Source organism: Chenopodium album, chromosome 6 (genome assembly GCF_948465745.1).
Source record: "Chenopodium album chromosome 6, dcCheAlbu1.1, whole genome shotgun sequence".
NCBI lineage: Eukaryota > Viridiplantae > Streptophyta > Magnoliopsida > Caryophyllales > Amaranthaceae > Chenopodium > Chenopodium album.
In genome coordinates this window covers 16,610,502-16,633,446 of record NC_137839.1, presented here as the reverse complement: position 1 = coordinate 16,633,446, position 22,945 = coordinate 16,610,502, and the positions used below count along the sequence as shown (strand labels likewise).

The window sequence follows — 22,945 nt, the reverse complement described above, 5'->3', positions numbered from 1 at the left end:
TAATAATAATAATAATAATAATAATAATAATAATAATAATATCGTTCTGGGATTTCAGGAAGGAAAGAAGTTGACATTGGGTTGTCTGGAGGGAACGACGAGGCCCTCAGACCTGCTGATGTGTTACTTTATTCTTGGGATCGTGGTCGCGATGTCTGTGCATATTTCACAGGATCTTCTCCTTTGACACAGTCAGGACTTCTGACTTTATTCCTGGACGGGTTGTGGCTGATGCAGCTCATCGGGAAGCGGGTTAAGTATTAGGCTCATTGTCAGGCGATTGGATATGGATTCATTCCCTTCTCCTTTTCTTCGTTTGGTGAATTAAAGAAGGAGGTTGTTGCGTTGCTTAAGCGAATTCAGAGGTTCTCGACGACGCAAGACATTGGAGCACGTGCTGCAACTCATATTTTTACTAGGGTAGGCTTTGCTATAGCTAGAGGAGTGGGGGCCCATATTGTATCTCGGCTCCCACTAATTTATTGTAGGTTGTATGACTTTTTGTTTTTGAGATATAATAATAATAATAATAATAATAATAATAATAATAATAATAATAATAATAATAATAATAATAATAATAATAATAATAATAATAATAATAATAATAATAATAATAATAATAATAATAATAATAATAATAATAATAATAATAATAATAATAATAATAATAATAATAATAATAATAATAATAATAATAATAATAATAATAATAATAATAATAATAATAATAATAATAATAATAATAATAATAATAATAATAATAATAATAATATCGTTCTGGGATTTCAGGAAGGAAAGAAGTTGACATTGGGTTGTCTGGAGGGAACGACGAGGCCCTCAGACCTGCTGATGTGTTACTTTATTCTTGGGATCGTGGTCGCGATGTCTGTGCATATTTCACAGGATCTTCTCCTTTGACACAGTCAGGACTTCTGACTTTATTCCTGGACGGGTTGTGGCTGATGCAGCTCATCGGGAAGCGGGTTAAGTATTAGGCTCATTGTCAGGCGATTGGATATGGATTAATTCCCTTCTCCTTTTCTTCGTTTGGTGAATTAAAGAAGGAGGTTGTTGCGTTGCTTAAGCGAATTCAGAGGTTCTCGACGACGCAAGACATTGGAGTACGTGCTGCAACTCATATTTTTACTAGGGTAGGCTTTGCTATAGCTAGAGGAGTGGGGGCCCATATTGTATCTCGGCTCCCACTAATTTATTGTAGGTTGTATGACTTTTTGTTTTTGAGATATAATAATAATAATAATAATAATAATAATAATAATAATAATAATAATAATAATAATAATAATAATAATAATAATAATAATAATAATAATAATAATAATAATAATAATAATATAGGTTTATTTACATTTAAATTGTTGATGAAAAGGTACAATGCATGCAAACTGAAATTCAAAGACTAGATAATCTATCACTAACTTATATCATACAAAGTACACGTATAACATACATGTAGTAGTACTGTTTTTGCAACAAAATACTTCGTCTCAAAATGGGATAAATAACAATCCTAAAAAAAAGGTTTAGAATAAATTGAGTTTTGATTTAAACATATAATCTATACTATATACGAAGTAATAATGTTTATAAAATTGTGTATGTGTCACGTGTATATTTTCTACACCGGTATAAGGCCACAATGAGATTAGAACCCCAATTCAAACCTCATTAAATGGAAACCTCATGTATTACCATCTTAGCTATAATTAATTCATGCTCTCTTATTCAAATTTTATATATAAATGCATACATGTATTAGAATGTAATTTCTTACAAAAAAAATTATTATATTAGAATATATAATATAAACAAAAAAAAAAACAAAAAAAAAATCCAAAACATAAGTCTTTTAAAGCGTCTAATATAAAAATGAAGTAATTCAAAGTATCACCTGTGACAAAACCCTGATAACACACTAATTCTAAATTAAATGCAATAATTCGGACATTGTCCAGTCCAACACAAATACATTGCACATATAAGGCCCATCAACGGTAACTTTGAGGAAATTAATGGCCCAATATCTGTGTAATTGATGGGCTTTCTTTCTTAGGCTGCATCCTAGTGTAGCTATAAAATGCGAGGCCCAAATAAACTTTTTTCCTTCAACTGTTATACTTTTATTACAACTAGGTAGCTCACTCGCACGATAGGCGCGGATGGCCAGCTATTACATTAGGTTCTTTTGGCTTGCATTTACACTCCACACATAAGTAATAGATTGGTAATAAAATCGTTCGCTATATGTCTTCGGTTATAATGTGAATATATAAGGTGAGAAATATCGTCTTATTAATGTTATAAATAACGAAATGAATGGAAGAATCTATTTGGCTCATGAAAACATAAGCATCACTGCTTCACAAGTAAAGCTTAAACCTAGCAGATTTTTTTTTAAAAAAACAAGCCTAACAAACTTTAGATTAACAATTTATAAATAAGAACTTCTTCACTTGAGGAGCATATAATTTGTTTTTTGTGCTCTTGTGTATTAATTGCTTTTGCATCTCACGAGCAATACTATGTTTCATCATTCTTCTTATTATATGATTCACCGTTCTAATTTCAGGTAATTAATCCAAATTTCATGTATGAATGTACCCACATTTTTGCAAGTCTCAAGTCTCAACATTACTGCTAAAGCCCCTATTTGCCTCCCTCTTATAATGCAACAATACAATTGCAAATAGGAAAAATTGCTAAAAATAATACAACCTTTGTCCCATTCTTTTTTAATAATACAACCTTTTGATTATTTTGTAATAATACAACCTTAAGGGGCTGTTCATTTTAAACAAAATAAAATCGAATTTTCGGTGAGTTTTGAGGTGGGTGAAGGGGAGGGGATATTCCATCCTTCCTCATCCCCACCACCAAAAACTCATCCGTCCCCTTTCTTAACCTCAAAGTCCACCGAAAATTTGATTTTATCTTGTTTAAAATGAACACCCCCTAAAGGTTGTATTATTACAAAATAATCCAAAGGTTGTATTATTAAAAAAGAATGGACCAAAGGCTGTATTATTTTTAGCAATATTTCCTTGCAAATATAACATATTACCACTTGTTTTTGGTAATCATCAATCATCAATATACCTATACTAAAGGCGAAACCAGAAATGACACTTGTCATAACCTGGTTAAAAAATTTCCCTCCAAAAGGTGTTTTTTTTTTTTTGTTTATTTTTAATTTTTAATTTTTTATTTATTTTTTTCCCAAAGCTTCTTAAAGAAGTATTTAATTTAATACTTACTTTACAATAATATTTCTTTTCTATTTGGCAAGTATATTCATTTTTACACATTTAACAAAGATTTATTTGTTTATTTTATGACGGGAACAAAGTCATATAATACAATAATGTAATCTTATCTATAAATTTGTAATGTAATCCATAGTTATTTTCATTAGTCGTACATACATTTCTTCCTCTGTTTTCTTTAATGATTTAAAAAAAATTGTGATTACAGAACTTTCATCCTATTTTGCAATTTAATATTATGTTTTACAGTAAAATAATTGTATTAAACTAATAATAAATATTGAAATTACCGTGCATGGCACGGGATCTAACCTAGTTTGTACTATGATCTATGACCAACTGGAAACTTGTTTAGTTCATTATTAAATAAACAAATGAGATGAGGATGCTCTTAAAATGGAATTTAATATTTGCTAACCTGTGATGTGGGTACCATATGAATTGAAGCTTAGAGTAATTGGAGAAAAAGCTCAAGAGGTGCTTTAATGGAGAACACGTAGTATAGTAATTTTTAGAGAAATATTGAATATAGAGGATAGAGATGGAGAAGAGAGAGAAAGCTCCAAACTCCAGGAGTATTTTGGTAAGCTAATTTGTGATTCAATAACATTTGTTGTCCTTTTTCTCTGTTGTCTAAAGGGTGTTTTGTGAAAAATAAAAAATGAAAGTCCCTAATAAAATTACAAAATAAGGGTAAAAAGGTAAACAAATATTTTGAAGGTCATAAACGTCCGTGCACCATTCATAAGTGTAATCTTAAACTTTTTTTAAGGTAAGGGTAAAATGGTAAACAAACATTTTGAAGGTCATAAACGTCCGTGCACTATTCATAATTGTAATCTTCTACTTTTTATAAGGTAAAGGAAAAATAAAATAAAAAACTGTAAATTTATTTTTCTATCTTCAACTTCTCCCAATTTCTTTAATTAAACATACTTCACTTTCTCTCTTCTCTTAAAATTTTCTCTCTCTATAAAACTAAAAACTTCCAAAAAAAAAAAAACTGTTTTAGTCATTTTAAACATTTTTACAATTAATTTATGTGATTTTCTCTCTCTAAGAAAGTTCATTCTCTCTCCTCTACATGATTTTATTTCACTAAAAACTGAAAATTAACATTGAATATTAGAGAAAAATGAAATATCAAAACCCTAGCCTCCATTGTTGAATTTTGAAGAGGCTTCCATCGATTTTTATCGATGGAAAGCCCCAATCCTTGTTTCTTTATTGTTTTTTTTTTAGCTTTATGATAATGCGTCTTCCTTTTGGGAGGAATTTTTCTCCCTCGAAAGAAAGGGTTTCCGATATCCTTCGAAAGACAAGGGTTTTTCGACCTCCTTCGAAAGAAAAGGTTTATCACCTCTTTTCGAGGGAGAAATTTCTTAGTTTCGAATCCATGGTAGCAGATCTAATTGATTGTTGTGAAATTATTTCGTTGGTGAAAAAGTTATCAAGATTTCGAATACGAACAGATGAATCAGAAGGAAAACATCCTCACGGCTACAAAGGATCGTTACATTGTCTCTCCAACAAGGCTGTAATTTTCAGCAATATAAGCGGGAGATACTCTGCGGTGCAAGATCTACTCGACGATCGTATTTTTATGAAGAAAAATTCTATCTGATTCAATATCTTATGTATTTGTTAAAGTCGAATCTCTATTGTAGATGTCGTATGACTTTTAATTAATGAAATATTTTTGCTATTAAAAAAAAATTGCATGATTATGTTCATTTTCTGAAATTCATGTATTCACATTTTTTTTTAATGCGTTCATATTTAATACTATCTCCGTTAACAATTATTTGCAACAAAGGGGGGTAGCACGAACTCCTAGGCAAAACTTTTAAAGTGTGATTAATGAAAAATAAGGGCACTTGGTTAAGTATCAATCCTACTTAAAAAGAAAAAAACAAAACAAAAACAAATTAAACAAAAACCCATAACCATCGACACCTGGAACAAATAAACCCAAAACCACAGACAACCACCGGAACAACCAAACCCACCGACAGTTTGAACCCAAAACCACCACCGACATCCGACCACGAACCCAGCAAAAGCCAACGAAACCCAACCACAAACCCAATAAACCACCCACGAACCCAACCAAAACCAAGAAAACTACCAACGAACCCAACCAAACCCAGCAGATCCACCCAAAACCGACGAAACGCCAGCCACAAACCACCGAAATCCACCCAAGAATCACCGAAACCCACCCACAAACCACCGAAATCGACCCACAAACCACCAAAATTCGCCCAAGAATCACCGAACCGCCACCCACAAACCACCGAAATCCACCCAAGAATCACCGAAACCCACCCACGAACCAAAAAAACCACCCACAAACAACAACTACCTCTAGATCTACTGAACCCACCCACAAACCACCAACATCTATCCACCCACAAACCACCAACATCTATCCACCCACAAACCACTACCGTCCACCCACGGACTGAGATGAGAGATAACGATGGAGAAGAAGATGAGAGATAAAGAAGGAAGAAGATGAGAGATAAAGAAGGAAGAAGGAAGAAGATGAGAGATAAGAGATGAAGGTCTTCGAAGAAGATGGGAGATGATGATGAACTAGAGATGATGATGATGAAATGGAGATGAAGATGGAGGAGAGAGATGGTGGGGAGATGATATTAGGGTCATAATAATTTGTAATTATGTATGATAATATGGGTTAAAAAAATTTAAATGAGGGTACTTTGGTCATTTTACCAGAAAAAAGTTACTATATTAGGAAAGAAATAGTTTTGTTGCAAATAAATAGGTAGCACTCTTTTTTAATTGGTAAATGTTGCAGATGTTAACGGAGGTAGTACTTATAATGAATATGTTTCATAAGCATATTGCTTTTTATTTCTTCAAAATTTTTATGTTCAAACTTAAATGCATTATATTCATATTAATATTTTATGTGTTCATAGAAAATTTCAAATATTTATAATGTAAATATGTGTTTTCAAGAAATATTTACATTAAATTTGTTTATGCATATGTTGTCTTTCTTAAATGTTTATGCTCATATTTTCACCTTTTAAATGCTTATATTCACTTTAAGGAAACCAATGCTTACGTTCATATTTTGAATGGTTATGTTCACTTTATGAAATGCATATGTTCATATTTTTTTAATTTATGCCTATGTTCACTTTCTGAAATGCTAATGTTCACATTTGAGGGAACCTATGCCTATGTTCATATTTTGCATGATTATGTTCATTGATAAAAAAAAATGCAGAAAATCAGATGAAAGTCATACACAGATGAAATTGATTGAAGCTGACAAAATCCAGTTCATATGAATTCAAAAAATCAGATAAAACTTAATCAATCGATATAAAGCACAAATTCACCACATAATAAATCGAAATTCGTACATAAATCGAAACAATTACAATTGAAATTCACACAAAATTCATACATAATAAAATTGAAACAAAAGTGAAAAATAAAATAGAGGAGAGAGAAATTAAAGGAGAAAAACGAAGGATCACTACACCAAATTGATGAATTAATAGCACCGTATTATTAAACCACTTGAGCTATTCCTCACTCTCTTGCTATTAAAAATTGTTATTTAATAAGATTTACTATTTCTATCTTATTGTAATACAACACTTTTATTAAACGCCATTAGTAAGATGCTCTTAATTAACTTTTTTAACTCCCCCCCACCTCCCCATAAAGAAAAAAAAAAAAAACCCTATACAAGCTTCTAGCAGACCCACGATTCCATTAAATTCTATCAGTTTCTTCGAATTTATAATTTATCCTTGTATATGAGTCCCCCTTTCGTCAATCCCAAATCGAATTGTATCCTCGTCAAGGTATTACTAGTATCATATATTCATATTGCATATTTGGATAATTGGATCCTTGATTTGTTCGGGAAATTCTTTTGATAACAACCATTGTTATTGTGAGTTTTTTTTTTATTATTTTTTTATTATTTTTTATTATTAAATAGTAATGTCATTGTGTTTTTGTTCATAGTGATTTGTGAGTTTGCATGTGTAAATTACAAATTATATTTTATATATGTGCTTTATTAACTAGTGAGAACTGATTATGGGGTTTCAACTAGGTTTCTAATCATGTTAATTTTAGAAATAGATATACGAGACATTTGATTGGAAAAAAAAAAACACCAGCTGATATTGAACTACATTTATTAAAATTTGATAAAACAAGTTAATAATTTGAATTGATCAATGTTGATTTATTCATTATTATTATGAATTTATAATATGACATGATTTTAATTAGTTACTGATGACTGAAGATTTTTCTTAATGGAACTCCGACTTACCTTCTCTGTAGCCTGCAACGGGGTTCTTCTGATGAGTGTTTGGAGCTTGATATTTGTTGGGGTCTTATTAATTGGGGTGAGTATACCTTCATAATTAATCATTGTCAGTTTTATTTCATTTATAAGGACATCATATCATTTGTGAACTTGTGAGTTTGCTACAGATCGAGAAATTAATTAGCAATTCATTATTATGTGTATAATTACACAAATTTTTGTATGTGGCTGGCCACATGGTGTGGCCAGCATACATAACGGGCCCAAAGTTTTGAAGCCCAAAATATAATGGACTTTTATGTAAAAAATAACGAACCCATTTGGTACCCCGTTATTTATTTTTTTTAAATCGTTTTATTTGAAATTGTGTTTTTGTATCTCTTTTCCCAAAACCGCCATTATTATAGAGTTGTCTCTTCATTCAACCGCCATTATCACAGTTTTTTTTTCTATTTTCTCTCTCATCTTGCAATTTTCTCTCTCATTTCTCTCTCTAAATTATTTACTCTCTTTATTGCTTTGCCTTTGTTCTGAGTTTAATCCATTATTTTCTGTGTTTTTTGTGTCATCTGAGTTTAATTTTCTGATTCAAAATTGTTAAATTGAAGATTATCAATTGCAAAGGAAAGAAAGAATCGTCTTCTTGTTCTAATGTTGTTGAAACAGGTACTTTCAAAATTTTAATTTGTATTTCTTTGATAATTTTACACATTTTTGTTGTTTTTCGAGTGTTTTGATCAAAGATTTTTTGTATTTCATTTTGATTTTGTGTTATTGTTGTTTTTTATTGTTATTCGACTTAGATTTAAAGTATTTTACCTATATTTTGTTGTTTAATTCATTTAATTTTGTTTTTGTTTTTAAATTTGTGTGTGTTTTTTTGTTAGGGTTACGTGTTTGATTTTAGGTTTTTTACTTTTAATTTTGCGATTATTCTGTTTTCAATCTGTTTTATTGTTTTAAATGCTTAATTTGTATTTCTTGAGTTGTATTATATCTTGATTTTAGTTGTAGTATATGCTTAATTTTGTTGATTTTTTTAATTTTTTTTAGGGTTACTGTTATTTTTATTAGTCATTATTTCTATGGTTACTTGTATTTGTCCTTATATTGTTTTATTAGTATTGCTATCTTATATTGTGTTACTTTTATTGTTTTTTTGTATTCAAATTTTGTGTATAGGATTAGTTATATTTTTTGTAAACTAGTGTTACTTGTATTAGTAATTCCTTATTGAAGGATGTACATGTTATGGTTACTTCTATTGAGTTACTTGTATTTAGTTATTTGTATTGAGTTACTTGTTTTGATGAATTATACACGGAGTATTATACTCTTACTTGATTACTTGTATTGAGTTACATGTATTGAGTTACTTGAATTTAGTTATTTGTATTGAGTTACTCGTTTTGAGTTACTTGTATTGGGTTACTTGTATTTATTTTAAAACTATGGTTACTTGTATTTGTTGTAATCTATTGTTACTTGTATTATTAATGGTTACTTGTATTTGTTATATATAGAGTTACTTGTATTGAGTGTACTTGTAATTAATATATAATGTCTTAGTTTGACTTATTATAGTGTGTATCACTAACTCAAACAAGTATTCTAATTTATTTTGAATTTGTTTATTGAACAGAAAAACATAATGCTATAGGTGATATTGAATAAGAGAAGGAATTGAATGCTGAGGATGTTAATGCCAATTTTGACAATTGCTGGTGTGAATGCAGAGCATAGTGTGAATGTTGAGGATGTTGCAAATGCTGGTGTGAATGCAGAGCATAGTGTGAATGTTGAGGATGATGTAAATGCAGAGGGTCTGAAATCTGATAAAGTGATTGCAGAGGATATGAAAGCTGATGAAGTTGATAATACTCCAGTAGAGGATGTTAAACCTGATCTTAAACCTGCCATTGCTAAAAGAGGACGCAAAGGTCGAAGAGCTGCTGTAACTGCTACTCAAGATAGTCAAGTGGTCGAAGTTGTAAAACTTGAAGAGGGGTATGAAACATTATCTTGATTAATACATTTATTCTGTTTTATAGCTTTTTTATGTTGTTTCTGTAATATGGTTTACTTGTTTATTGATTATTGGTTACTTGTTTGTTGATTATAGTTTACTTTTAGGATGTTTTAATATGAGTGTTACTTGTTAGGTGTTTACTTTAAAGTTTACTTTTATGGGTTACTTGTTTATTGATTATTGGTTACTTGTTTGTTGATTATAGTTTACTTTTAGGATGTTTTAATATGAGGGTTACTTGTTGATTATAGTTTACTTTTAGGATTTTTTTTATTTTTTATTTTTATTTATAGGATAATTTTTATTTTTTTTTATTTTTATGTTTATAGGTTACTTGTTTGATGATGTTCGGTTACTTGTTTTATGATTATGGTTTACTTATTAAGATTATTTTTATATGAGTGTTATTTGTTAGGAGGTTACTTGTTTAGTTATTTTGAGTTATTTTTAAAAGATTTCTATAGAGTATTATTTATTTTTAGTTACTTATTTGGTGATTTTGAGTTACTTATAACAGGTTTATATATTATGTGTTACTTGTAAGAGTTTTATTTTTTATATGGATTGTTTGTAAGATTTTTAATAATTATGAGTTGAAGTGAAATAGAGTTACTGGTTATTTGTAGTGTATAACTACAATTTGGAATTGATTTTTTATTTTGTTTTGTTTTAGGGAGGATGTAATTGTTTTGAGATGTAGACCGTCTGGTGTTTTAGACTTATATAAGAAGTTATCTGAAGATCAAAAGCAAGCAGTTGAATCTATTGGGTTTGGGAATATATCATTGATCAAGTTAAGTACCTTTCCAACAGAAATGATTCGTTGGCTTTGTAGCTGTTTTGATCCTGCAACTTGTATCTTTAATTTACCTTCTGGAAGAAACTTTCAGCTTACAGCAGCTGATGTTTATGACGTCTTTATGATTCCAATGGGAACAACACCTGTACCTATTTCTCTTAAAAAGCAGAATTCTGATTTGAAGACTGGTTGGAGGAACTTGTATGGGAGTAAAAACCTTGATATTTCAGTCCCCCTTTTGTGAAATAAAATGATAAGTGATGATGGGATGAAAAAAGGAAATGATGATTTTAAAAGATGCTTTGTCATGTATACTATGGTTACTCTGCTTGCTCCTACATCAAATCGATCTGCTGACTTTAAGCTAGTTTTAGCTTTAGAGGATGTTAACAAAATCACTACATACAACTGGTGTCAGTATGTATTAGATGACTTATGTGAGAAATTGTCAAGTTGTTCTCTTACACAGAAGTATTTGCCTGGTTGTCTTTTATTGCTGCAGATAGTTTATTTTCATAGAATTAAGGTGGAAGGAAGTACAGTTGATAGTTCATTGCCTTTTAATTAAGCATTGGACTGAAGAAAATTTTAGAGAAAGGTTGGGCAATGAAAGTGGGAAGTATGGTCATGGTATGTTAGATTAAGATACGTATCCTGTATCTAAAATTGGTGATACAGTTGATACCAAGAAGCAGAAAAGTAAGGAAACAAAGTCTGTTGTTTGTAAAAATAAAGGTGAGAAAGTAGAAAAGAAAAAAGAAGAAAAGAAGAAAGAAGTAAAAAAGAAAGATGTTGTTGAGGCTAAAAGAAAAGGGTTGTAGGAAAGGACAAAAAGAAAGAAAATTTGATTTCAAAAAAGAAAGTTGAAGAAAAAAAAGAAGAGAAGGAAAAGGAAGTCCAAAAACAAAGTTTGAAAAGGAAAGAGCAAGCTGAAGAAAAAGATTAGCCTAAGGAAAAAAAGAGAAGGCGTAGGCTAAGAAAGGCTGACTTTTATGTTTTTGAAAAGGAAAATATAATTGATTTTGATGAGGCTGATTATTTGTGTTAATTTTAAATTTTTATGTATTACTTGTAAATCAAAGTCATTTATATGTGTTACTTGTAAGTTATAAAATTTCGCTTAAATTATATTTTATTTACTTGTAATTTTTGATTATATGTTTTATGGTCTATGTTACTTACTTTTCTTCATTTTTAAACAGGGAGATTCTAGTATATTTTAATGAGTTCTACATTTTACCTAGAGAAGAGTTTTTGACATTGTACCAAAAGGAATTGATTTCAAGTCGAATTTTGGATTGTTTTTTATCTTGTTGAATTATGTTGAGGTTAAACAAGATAATCAATTACCAAGATTCTTTTTTGGTGGTGAACATATGGTAATTCTTAAATACTTTTTTTTATATATAATTTTAAATTTTTTATGGTGTATGTCTTATATCATGTGTTTATATATTCTTTATGTATACAGTTGCCTCTTTTGCGTTGTATATGTAATGGAGATGGTTGCATATATGAAAATGAAGTTTTTGGAGCATGAGATTTGTGGACTGAATCAGTTCAGTGTTGTGAATTATTGGATGCATTGTTGGTATGTTTTTGTCTTACTCTTTGTTTACTTGTATTCTATTATTTGATTTATTTTTTACCAGATGCTTTAGTTGAATTTAATTCTTTTGTGCAGATATTCATACCAATCTATCATGGCAATCACTATTCTGCTGTAGTGATAAATTTTTACACTGAAACTGTTGACTACTTGGATAATAGAACTTATTCCATGCAAGTTGAAGTTGAAGAAAATCCCAATTCAAAGAAAGGGAAAGTTGCAACCAAAGTGGGTACTAAAAAATTCAAAATTACTACAAATTTTGATGAATTTCACACTAAGTATTATACTATTACTTGGTACTTGGTAAGTTTTAAATTTTTTTTAAGTTGTATATTACACTTAATTTCTATAATTACTTGAATTTGGTTATTTTGAGTTACTTGTAATGAAAATGGTAAATACGATTTTGGAATAAATGGGGTTACTTGTAATGAAATTATTGGTGTTACATATATTTTGGATTACAGGTATGATATGTAATTAGAATTTTTGGAGTATAGTTTATTGGGGTTACATATATTTTGGATTACTTACATGTTAGTTAAAAATATTTAGAGTTACTAGTATTTTGAGTTACTTGTATTTGGAGTTACCTGTATTTTGAGTTACTTGTATTTTTAGAACTTTTGGAGTTACTTGTATTTTTTTTTTTTTTTTTTTTTTGTAATTTTGAGTTACTTGTAATGAAAATGGTAAATATGGTCTTAGAATAACTGGGGTTACTTGTAATAAAATTTTTGGGGTTACATATATTGTGGATTATAGGTATAATATGTAATTAGAATTATTGGAGTATAGTTTATAGTGTAATTACTTACATGTTAGTTAAAAATATTTGGAGTTACTTTTATTTGGAGTTACTTGTATTTGGAGTTACTTGTATTTTAGGACTTTTGGAGTTACTTGTATTTGGAGTTACTTGTATTTTTAGGACTTTTGGAGTTACTTGTATTTGGAGTTACTTGTATTTTAGGACTTTTGGAGTTACTTGTATTTGGAGTTACTTGTATTTTTAGGACTTTTGGAGTTACTTGTATTTGGAATTTCTTGTATTTTTAGGACTTTTGGAATTACTTGTATTTTTTTTGTATTTTATAGATTTTAATTGTATCAGTTGCTTTTGTAGTTTATTTAAATTGTAAACCTGTAGTTCTAATATTTATTTTTTTCTAGAGGCTTTATATGTCGAAATATTTGGTTTTAAAAGGCCATGATTCTGAAGAATTTGTCAAAGATTTCCCCATTCAAATGATCTCACTTGATTCTCAAAAGTGCTCTTCTGAAACAAATGATTGTGGAATCTTTTGTTTGTACCATTGTGCCACATTTGAGGGGAAAACATTCAAATGTAAAAGTTTGACTCAGGTATAATGTTTTTATCTATACTTTTATTTAATTTTATTTACTATTTTTATTTTTATTACTTATTACTCTAAATTTGTATTTTAGGCATTGGAAAGACGTCGTTTCAGAGCAGAAATGTGTGCATCTCTGGTTTTATGTAATTTGAATTTAAGACGAGATGATGTTTTAACAAGTGTGAATGCATTTTGTGACAATAACGAAGAGATTTATGCTGAAGTCATACTCAATGAAGAAATAGAAAAGACTAACAATATTTCTCAACAAATAAAGAAGGCTAAGAAGGTTAGTCTATCTAAAAGCAAAAGAAGGAGTTTGTTGAAGAAAAGGATGAAGGCTAAAGAAAATACACCTGATAAAGAGAAGGAAGAAGAAGCCTTTATGATAGCAGCAACTATAGCTGCTGAAAAAATGGCAGAGAGAATTAAGGCTGCTGCAAAACGGGGTTCTAAAAAAAAGAAGTAAGAACTTTTGTAATAAATTTTTATTAGTTATATTGAATAGTTTTATTTTAATATGCTGAACACTTTTTAGGGGGTTGTAATATTTAATAGTATGACAGTCTTTCATTTGTTTATTTTAGTTACTTGTATATATAAGAGTTATGTTACTTGTATTTCATTACTGTTATAGTTTTACTCAAGATAATTTTAGTTAGTTACTCTTATTGTTTTACTTATCTACTAGTATTGGTATAATTGATACTGTTAAATTATATTAAGTTAATTTTATTGAGTTTAGTTTGGTTATTTGGAATTTGTTAGTTTTGGTTACTTGTATTGTTTGTTACTGTATAAATTAACTTGAATAGGATTACTTGTATTGGTGGTCACTTTACTTGTATTAGGTCACTTTTCTTACATATGGTTACTTGTATAGGGTTACTTTTATAAAGTTACTTGTATTTTAATATAGGGTTACTTGTATAAGGTTACTTGTATTTTAATATATGGTTACTTGTATGAGGTTAGAGTTACTTTTGTAGGGTAACTTGTATTTGAATATAGGGTTACTTGTATTTTAATATAAGGTTACTTGTATATGGTTTTATTTTAATATAGGGTTACTTTATATGATTAAATTTACTTTTATAGGGTTACTTCTATAGGGTTACTTGTATTTTAATATAGGGTTACTTATATACGGTTACTTGTATAAGGTTAGGGTGACTTGTATTTACTTGTATACGGTTACTTGTATACAATTACTTGTATGAGGTTAGGGTTACTTGTATTTTAATATAGAGTTACTTGTATTTTAATATAGGGTTACTTGTATGAGGTTACTTGTATAAGGTTACTTGTATGAGGTTAGAGTTACTTGTATATGGTTAGATTTATTTTTATAGTGTTACGGTTACTTTTATAGAGTTACTTGTATAGTGTTACGGTTACTTTTATAGAGTTACTTGTATAGTGTTACGGTTACTTTTATAGTTACTTGTATTTTAATTTAGGGTTACTTGTATAGGGTTACTTTTATAAGGTTACTTGTATTTTATTATAGGGTTACTTGTATTATGTTACTTTTATATGGTTACATGTATTATAATATAGGGTTACTTGTATTTTAATATAGGGTTACTTGTATTTTAATATAGGGTTACTTGTATAGAGTTACTTCTATGAGGTTAGGGTTACTTGTATTTTAATATAGGGTTACTTGTATATGATTAGGGTTACTTGTATAGGGTTCCTTGTATTTTAATATAGGGTTACTTGTATATGGTTAAATTTACTTTTATAGGGTTACTTGTATTTTAATATAGGGTTAATTGTATAAGGTTACTTGTATGAGGTTAGAGTTACTTGTATAGGGTTACTTGTATTTTAATATATGGTTACATATATAGGGTTACATGTATTTTAATATAGGGTTACTTGTATTTTTATATAGAGTTACTTGTATACGGTTACTTGTATGAGGTAAGGGTTACTTGTATAAGGTTACTTGTATGAGGGTAGAGTTACTTGTATATGGTTAGATTTACTTTTATAGTGTTACTTGTATAGTGTTACGGTTACTTTTATAGAGTTACTTGTATTTTAATTTAGGGTTACTTGTATAGGGTTACTTTTATAAGGTTACTTGTATTTTAATATAGGGTTACTTGTATTAGGTTACTATGTATTTTAATATAGGGTTACTTGTATTTTAATATAGGGTTACTTGTATTTTAGTTACTTGTATTATAAGATTACTTTTATTATTTGGTTACTTGTATTTTAGTTCAGAGATACTTGTATAGGGTTACTTGTAAAGTGTTACTTGTAATTTAGTGTATGGTTATTTGTATAGGTTACTTGTATTAATAATTTCTTGTATTGGTTATTTTTTTTGGTTATTAGTAATCTACAAGTAATTAGTACTTACTTGAAAATGAATGTTACTTGTATTATATAATAATAAATTGATTGTAGTATGTATGAAAAAAAATAAGTCTAGTATGTATTAAAAAAAATATGTTTACTATTAAAGTATGTATCCCTCACTTATACTCAATAATTCAAAACCTAAAATAACTTTGGGTTCTGAATTGGAGTTAAAGTTCCAAATTCTCTAGCATTTCCTTTTGCTTGCTTTGCTTTTGTTTTCTTTGCTTTAGGCTGCTTCCCTTTCTCAAAGTGCCCTTTTATTCTTTTACTTCTTCCTTTTGTGTTAGCTTTTTCTGGATCCATGACTGCAGGAATATCTAGGTCTGGTGATGCTTCCTGATGATCAGCTGAAGTTTGCTGTTGATTACTTATAGCTTCTTGTTGATCAGATGAGTTTTCCTTCTCCTTGTTCTTTTTTGCCATTCCCTTTTAAATTCATCTGCCTTCTCTTGTATCATTGTGAAATGTTCTTCTACCAAGTTTCGTGTCTCTTTGTGGTTTTGACATTTTATAAGTAGATTGTAGCTTCTTCTAGCCATTGTGTGACACCAAGGCATTAATTTGTCTGACTGAGATTCTTTTTCTGCTCCATCTTCATCTTTCTTTTTCCAGACATGTGCTTTTGCCATTTTAGACCATCTTGTTGAAATGTATAAGCTAGGAATTCTTGTCACATTATGATGATGCAAGATCTTGATACAATGATAACAAAGCCAACCAATTTCTTCAAAATTCTTGCAAGAACATGCTATTTTATTTTCAGCTTTGTTATATGTAACCTTCTGTCTGCTGCTATCATCATACTCAATCTGCACTTCATAAAAGTAAAAATCTCCTACAGTAGCATGAAGATAAGTTATGCATCCAATTGAGTACATAAATTCCGTTTCAAAAATATCTGAAAATAGTTTGAGTGTACACTTCTGAAGCATGTTTAAGTAATCCAATAAAAGGAATACTTGAGGTTGGGTTGGAATTTGAACATTTAAAATCAGCATCAGACTCATTCTTTCTCCACCTCTTCACTGTTTGATTGAAAATTTTGAAGAAATCTGTCAGGCTTGTGTTTTTGTTGGCCTTAAACCCAACTGCATTATTTGCACTTTCACTTCTTTGTGATGATAGTATACCAGCAGAAAAAAAGTCTTTACTTAATGTTGTACACCATTTTTCTCTCAAACCATACAACCTTTTAAACCATTTATTGTTTTCAAGTTTGTATTTGGCAATCATATAATCCCAGCATGTCTGTAAATTAAGATTTATAAGTAATGGTTTAGAATACAAGTAATTAAAGAATAAAAGTGAAATTAAATTCAGATTTATAAATAATGGTTTAGAATACAAGTAATTAAGAATAAAAGTGAAATTATTATTTATTGTTAAAAATGTAAAAGTAATAGTTACTTATTAAAATTTATGGTTACTTGTTAAAATTTATAAGTAATGGTCACTTCTAAACTATATAAGTAATTATAAAACCATTGTTAAAATTTGTAATTGTTACTTATAAAATATACAAGTAACTATACACGTTACATCATACAAGTAACTATACATGTAACATCATACAAGTAACTATAAAACCATTACATGTAACATCATAATTATAATGGTTACTTATTAGTATATATAAATATTACTAATAGTATGATGTAATATTATTAAGGTTACATGTATTATTTAATTTTTAGTGAGGTTACTTGTATTATATGTGTTGTATTATATGTGTACTTGTATTGATGTTACTTGTATTATATAGTTTTAACTGAAGTTATTTGTATTATATGGTTACTTGTATTATGTATTATTTGGTTACTTGTATTAAGATCACTTACTTGTATTATGAAGATAGTTATAAAGGTTACCTGAAATTCTTCCTCTGTCACACATCCTGAAAGACATTTGTTGAATGCATCTTTGAATGAGGTATCTCTGTTCAGTGCTCCAAATCTTGATACAGCATTCTTTATAAGATGCCAAATACATAATCTGTGTCTTGAGTGAGGAAGGACCTACAACATTGTAAATGAATTATACTGTTAAAATTCTGTTGCATTTTTTTATTGTTTAAAGATTTGATCTTACTGAAATTATAAGCTAATTCATAAATCACCGTTTCAATTGCTTTAGACATTGCCAAGTCTTGATATGTAAATATTGAAGCAGGTTCACTACCTCCCATTGACTTTTTAAAAGTGTCTAACACCCACTCAAAAGTTTCTATTTTCTCATCAGCAATAAAAGCACATCCAAACATAACATTCAGCCAGTGATTATTGAGACCAACAATAGGGGCACAAATAAGGTTATATTTGTTTGTCCTATATGTGGTATCAAACACAACAACATCTCCATAAATTTGAAAATCTTCCTTCATTTCAGAATCTCTCCAAAAAATAGCAGTGAGTTTGTTTTCATTTTCACCACCTCCTAACTTAAATATGAAAAAGAAATTCCAAAGTTAGTTGTTTTGGTAATAAAAGTTATTGGTATAAGTAGAAAATATTAATAGAATTTAATTTACTTATTACTATTAAAAGTAGGAGTTACCTGAAGAAGAAATCATCATCTTCAGATTGCCTTTTGTATAATCTATCTATTACTGTTTGCGCATCACCTCCTTGAATTTCTTTCATTTTTTTCCTTGAAATGTAATTATAATGATCCGTTATAGTGTGTCCTACAAGTTTTTCTCCACCAGCTTCACTACTTATTAATCTAAATGCATCTGCTGGTCTTAACCCACTGTCTGCCATTAAATCAATGACTTTTGCCTTTTCTTCTGTTATCTTTCTCTCTGATCTATGTAAATGCTGCCAAACACTTCTTGTCAACTCATGGTTATGTGCTATAACATGCTGTTCAACTACAAACATTCGTTCTTTGTTTTTTTTTTTGCCCTAATGAATGCATTGCAACCAGTCCTAGTAATAGGTACTTGATGTGTTCTTTTTTTTTTTTTTTTTTTTTGTTTTCACTTGGTGGAGGAGGTGTTCTTTTGCCTTTTGGTACACATCTGAATCCTTCTTTAGAACAAACAAAATCCTTTCCTTTAATTTCTCTGTGTTTCCCTTGTGTATACCTTGTTGTTGAATGTCTTATACTAAATCCTACAACCATAGCATGAAGCCTATATTGCTCATATATTTCATCCAAAGTTAAGGCTGTAAAACCTAGTAGACTTCCTGCAAAATCATCCAATTGTAGTTCAGCTTGATTTCCACTTTCTTCTATCAATGTGCTATTACTTGTTTCTGCAGTACTTGTATTTTTTTCTACAAATTATAAACTGAATTTAGGAATATATAGCTTGAAATTGACTTAATACATAAGAATTATAATCAGGGATAACTTATTAGAAAGCACTACATTTTCTTGTAAGTTTTTTTTAAAGTAGAGTTACTTGTTGTTAATTATTAAAGTATAGTTACTTATTAGATTTTTTTGAAAGTGGAGTTACTTGTTGTTAGTAAATAACAATATAATCTGGGTTTAGTCGTTGTTACTTATTAATGACATAAAAATGTAGGGTTACTTATTGCACTAGGGTTATTTGTATAATTTTTTACTGTATAATATGAGGTTACTTGTTATAGTGCTTTAGGGTTACTTGTAATCTTTTTAAAGTAGGGGATTACTTGTTTTTCAATGGTTACTTGTATATAATCAGAGGTTACTTGTTATAAAGCACTAGGGTTACTTGTAAGTTTTTTAATGTAGAGTTACTTGTTGTTAGTTATTAATGTATAGGGTTACTTGTATTTTAATATAGGGTTACTTGTATATGGTTACTTGTACTTTAATATAGTGTTATTTGTACAGGGTTACTTATATTTTAATATATGGTTACATGTATTGAGTTACTTGTGTTTTAATATAGAGTTATATGTATAGGGTTATTTGTATGAGGTTAGGGTTACTTGTATAAGGTTACTTTTACTTTTATAGGGTTACTTGTATTTTAATATAGGGTTACTTGTATATGGTTACTTTTATAAGGTTACTTGTATTATAATATAGGGTTATTTGTATTTTTATATAGGGTTACTTGTATTTGATTACTTGTATTTTTGTTCATAGTTACTTGTATAGGGTTACTTGTATAAGGTTACTTGTATATGGTTATATTTACTTGTATAGGGTTACTTGTATAGGTTACTTGTATTTTAATTACTATTTACTTGTATTACTTGTATTATTTTAGTATAGTGTTACTTGTATATGTTACTTGTATTACTTTAAAAATTTGTGATGTTAGTTTTATTATAAAATAATAAATTGATTACAGAATTCAATAGAGTTACTTTTCATTCATTTTTTTTACTTATTAAATGATAAACACAATGTAGATATTACCTTGTATGTAATTGTTGACATCAATTACTTCAATTTGTTTGTATCTGTGTTCATCTTGCAGATCCAATACTTGATTATTGGTTTCGATTTCGAGATTCATCAATGAATCCTCAATTTGCTCCATCTCTATTGATTCCTGCGAATCAGGTAATTGTTCGAATTCTTCTGCCATAGTTATTCTTGAATTTCTGAAATAAAAATGGATCGAGTTTTCAATTCGATTTTTCTTCGTTTTTATCGCCCTTCTGGAAGATTGAGTTTCGCCGCAATAAATGCTTTTTCTGGGTTTTAGGGTTTAGGGATTTGTGCGCGTCTTTTTTATAGTCATTTAGTTTCATTTAGCGCGTGTGATCAATCCCGTTTTGCGCGACTATACTCCGTTATTTTTGCTGACATGGCAGAAGGCCGCACCATGTGGCCTGCTGCACCAAAAATGCGCCGGTATAATTAAGCTAGCTGCTTCAATTCGTAAGATATTACTCGATTAGTGTGCAGTGCCTTTTTTCTTAATAACTTTGAAATCACTCCTTTTTTTGTGATTCATTTCTTAATTGCAATAGTTAGATTCTATGGCTTAATAACTAGGAAAATTTGTCCAAAAAAAGCCTTTTAAATGCACCATTTTGCGAGAAAAGGCTTTATTGTAAAAAAAAAAAAAAAACCCAAATTTTAAATTTTTTGTTTAAAGAAACCTGCGCCACTAATTTTTCTCAATTAACATCAAATTTCTTCTAATCACCTTCTAACTCTCACTTAACCATTTGATAATTAGATTAATTTATAAGGAAATAAAAAATAAAAATAAAAACCCAACTACCCCACCATGGGAGCAGCTCCTTCCCCCTGCAAAGTTACCAGAATCGCTGTCCCCATGACCCCATCCCACGAAAACCACCCCAACCACACGTGACTGCTAGCCTACCTCCGTCGTCAACACCCACAACAAACTCGCCCTACTCCGATTACTCGCTTGCTGAAGAAACCTCGCGGCGCCATGTAGCCCTGTTCTATTGGAAATTCTCCGGCTTCGCGACTGTAACGTCGTATGGCATCAATGGCGGACAAGCCGGTGGAAGGAGGAGAGAGGAATTCGAACTTAGTATTGATAAATTAGGGATTTTGTGAGATAATTCAGGGAAATTGAGGAGAAGCCATTGATAACCTAGATTGAGGAGAGAGAAAGATGAAGTTAGGATTTTTGAAGGAAATTGGTGAAGAAGATGAAGAAGAAAAGAGAGGGTAAGGGGATAAAATAGGGGGTCGCCGGCGGTGAGGGACTCAGTCGGTGGTGGGGGCTGCTGCCATGGGTGGGGGTAATAGAGTGGGGTGGCTGTTGGTGGTTGGGGTGGTGGTTTTTATATATTTTTATTTATTTCCCTTAATTTAATTATCAAATGATTAAGTGAGGATTAAAGAGTTATTAGAAGAAATTAGATCTTAACTAAGTGGATTAGAGGTAATTGTTAGTCTTTAACACTAAGTGGATTAGAGGTAATTGTTAGTCTTTAACAAAAAAATTTTACAATCGGGATTTCTTTTGCCAAAAAATTAAAAATCGGGTTTTTTTTTCTTAACAAAAAAGCTTTTAAAAGTTTTTTTTTCGCAAAATGATGCTTTTAAAAGATTTTTTTTTGACAAATTTTCCTAATAACTATAAAATATTTTGTTACATCTAGTACATTTCTATATGGTATTGTTACTAGGAAAAAATGGCACTATATATGAGGCCCTATATATGATCACTATACTAGTTAACTAGTGTTAGTTTTGAAATATTTCACGTAAAGGGATTATGTTGGCTGGAGCTAAATTATCTCATGTGATTATTTAATCTAGTGCATAATAATAGTTTGTATATATGATGTCTGACAGTTGTGTTTAAGCTACAATTTATAGTTCTACGAATTTTTTGTTATATATTTCTTTAGCTACAGCTTATACTTGATAATATGTACTTACAGGGTCTTATAATTCAGATTTGTTATTACTTGCATTATTGAGCTTATACTATGCCCACTTTGAACTTGCTTATTAGTTATTATTAGAATCGAACTGCTCCACAATAAAAGAGCAATTTATATCGTAGAGTTGTGTTTTGAATGTGATCTCATCCTCATAAGTTTAATTTCCTTCTTAAAGTAGTACTATGTGGTAGATCTCATATAGTGTGAATACCTTTTTGAAGACTTTTAGATGATTGTAAGTTTTTTGATCTTCGAAAAGATTACTAATAAATTGACCAAGTTTATTGTCTTTGTTTGATTATGCCTATATAGCATGCATTACTACATATAAACTAGCTAGGCTAATTAACTTACTCGTTTTTAGGTACTTTCATCACTGGAATGATTCAAGTTGTTATCAAGACCAAATTGATAAAGTGATGAGAACTCAACAAGCGCATCGCGTTCTTCTCAGATCATGTAAATATAATGGTGGATACATGATGGTAATACTGTCAAAATTCAGAATGTTGATTTAGAGTTAAAAGTAGTTATGAGATTGTATAGTTTTTTTATTTAACTTTTTACATAGTGTTTAATTATAACAAAGAATGAATAATTCTTGTATGTACGAGCATTTGAGAATTTTATTTGATATGAGAAAAATAAAGTTGCTTTTGTTGTATATATTATTGATGTTAAATTTAGCTCTATAATGTTTGTGTTTGGCATGCATTTGATGTTAGGATAAAATATAAAGCTTAAAAAAAATCTCTAAAAATATAATCCAATCAAATAATGTTTTTTTTTTTTTTTTTTTTTTTTTTGAGCAATCCAATAATGATTTTA

The 22,945-nt window shown here is 29.5% G+C and overlaps 1 long non-coding RNA gene and 1 pseudogene across 1 annotated transcript; one reads left to right on the top strand and one right to left on the bottom strand.

Annotated features, from left to right (window-relative positions):
• Nucleotides 1-6,985: 6,985 nt before the first annotated feature.
• Nucleotides 6,986-22,760, top strand: LOC145635919 (uncharacterized). The gene is made up of 3 exons (XR_014113944.1): nt 6,986-7,138; nt 7,632-7,696; nt 22,482-22,760. It is a non-coding gene; the product is annotated as an uncharacterized LOC145635919 (long non-coding RNA).
• On the bottom strand, nt 15,933-18,743 carry LOC145635914 (protein FAR1-RELATED SEQUENCE 5-like; annotated as a pseudogene).
• Nucleotides 22,761-22,945: the final 185 nt, after the last annotated feature.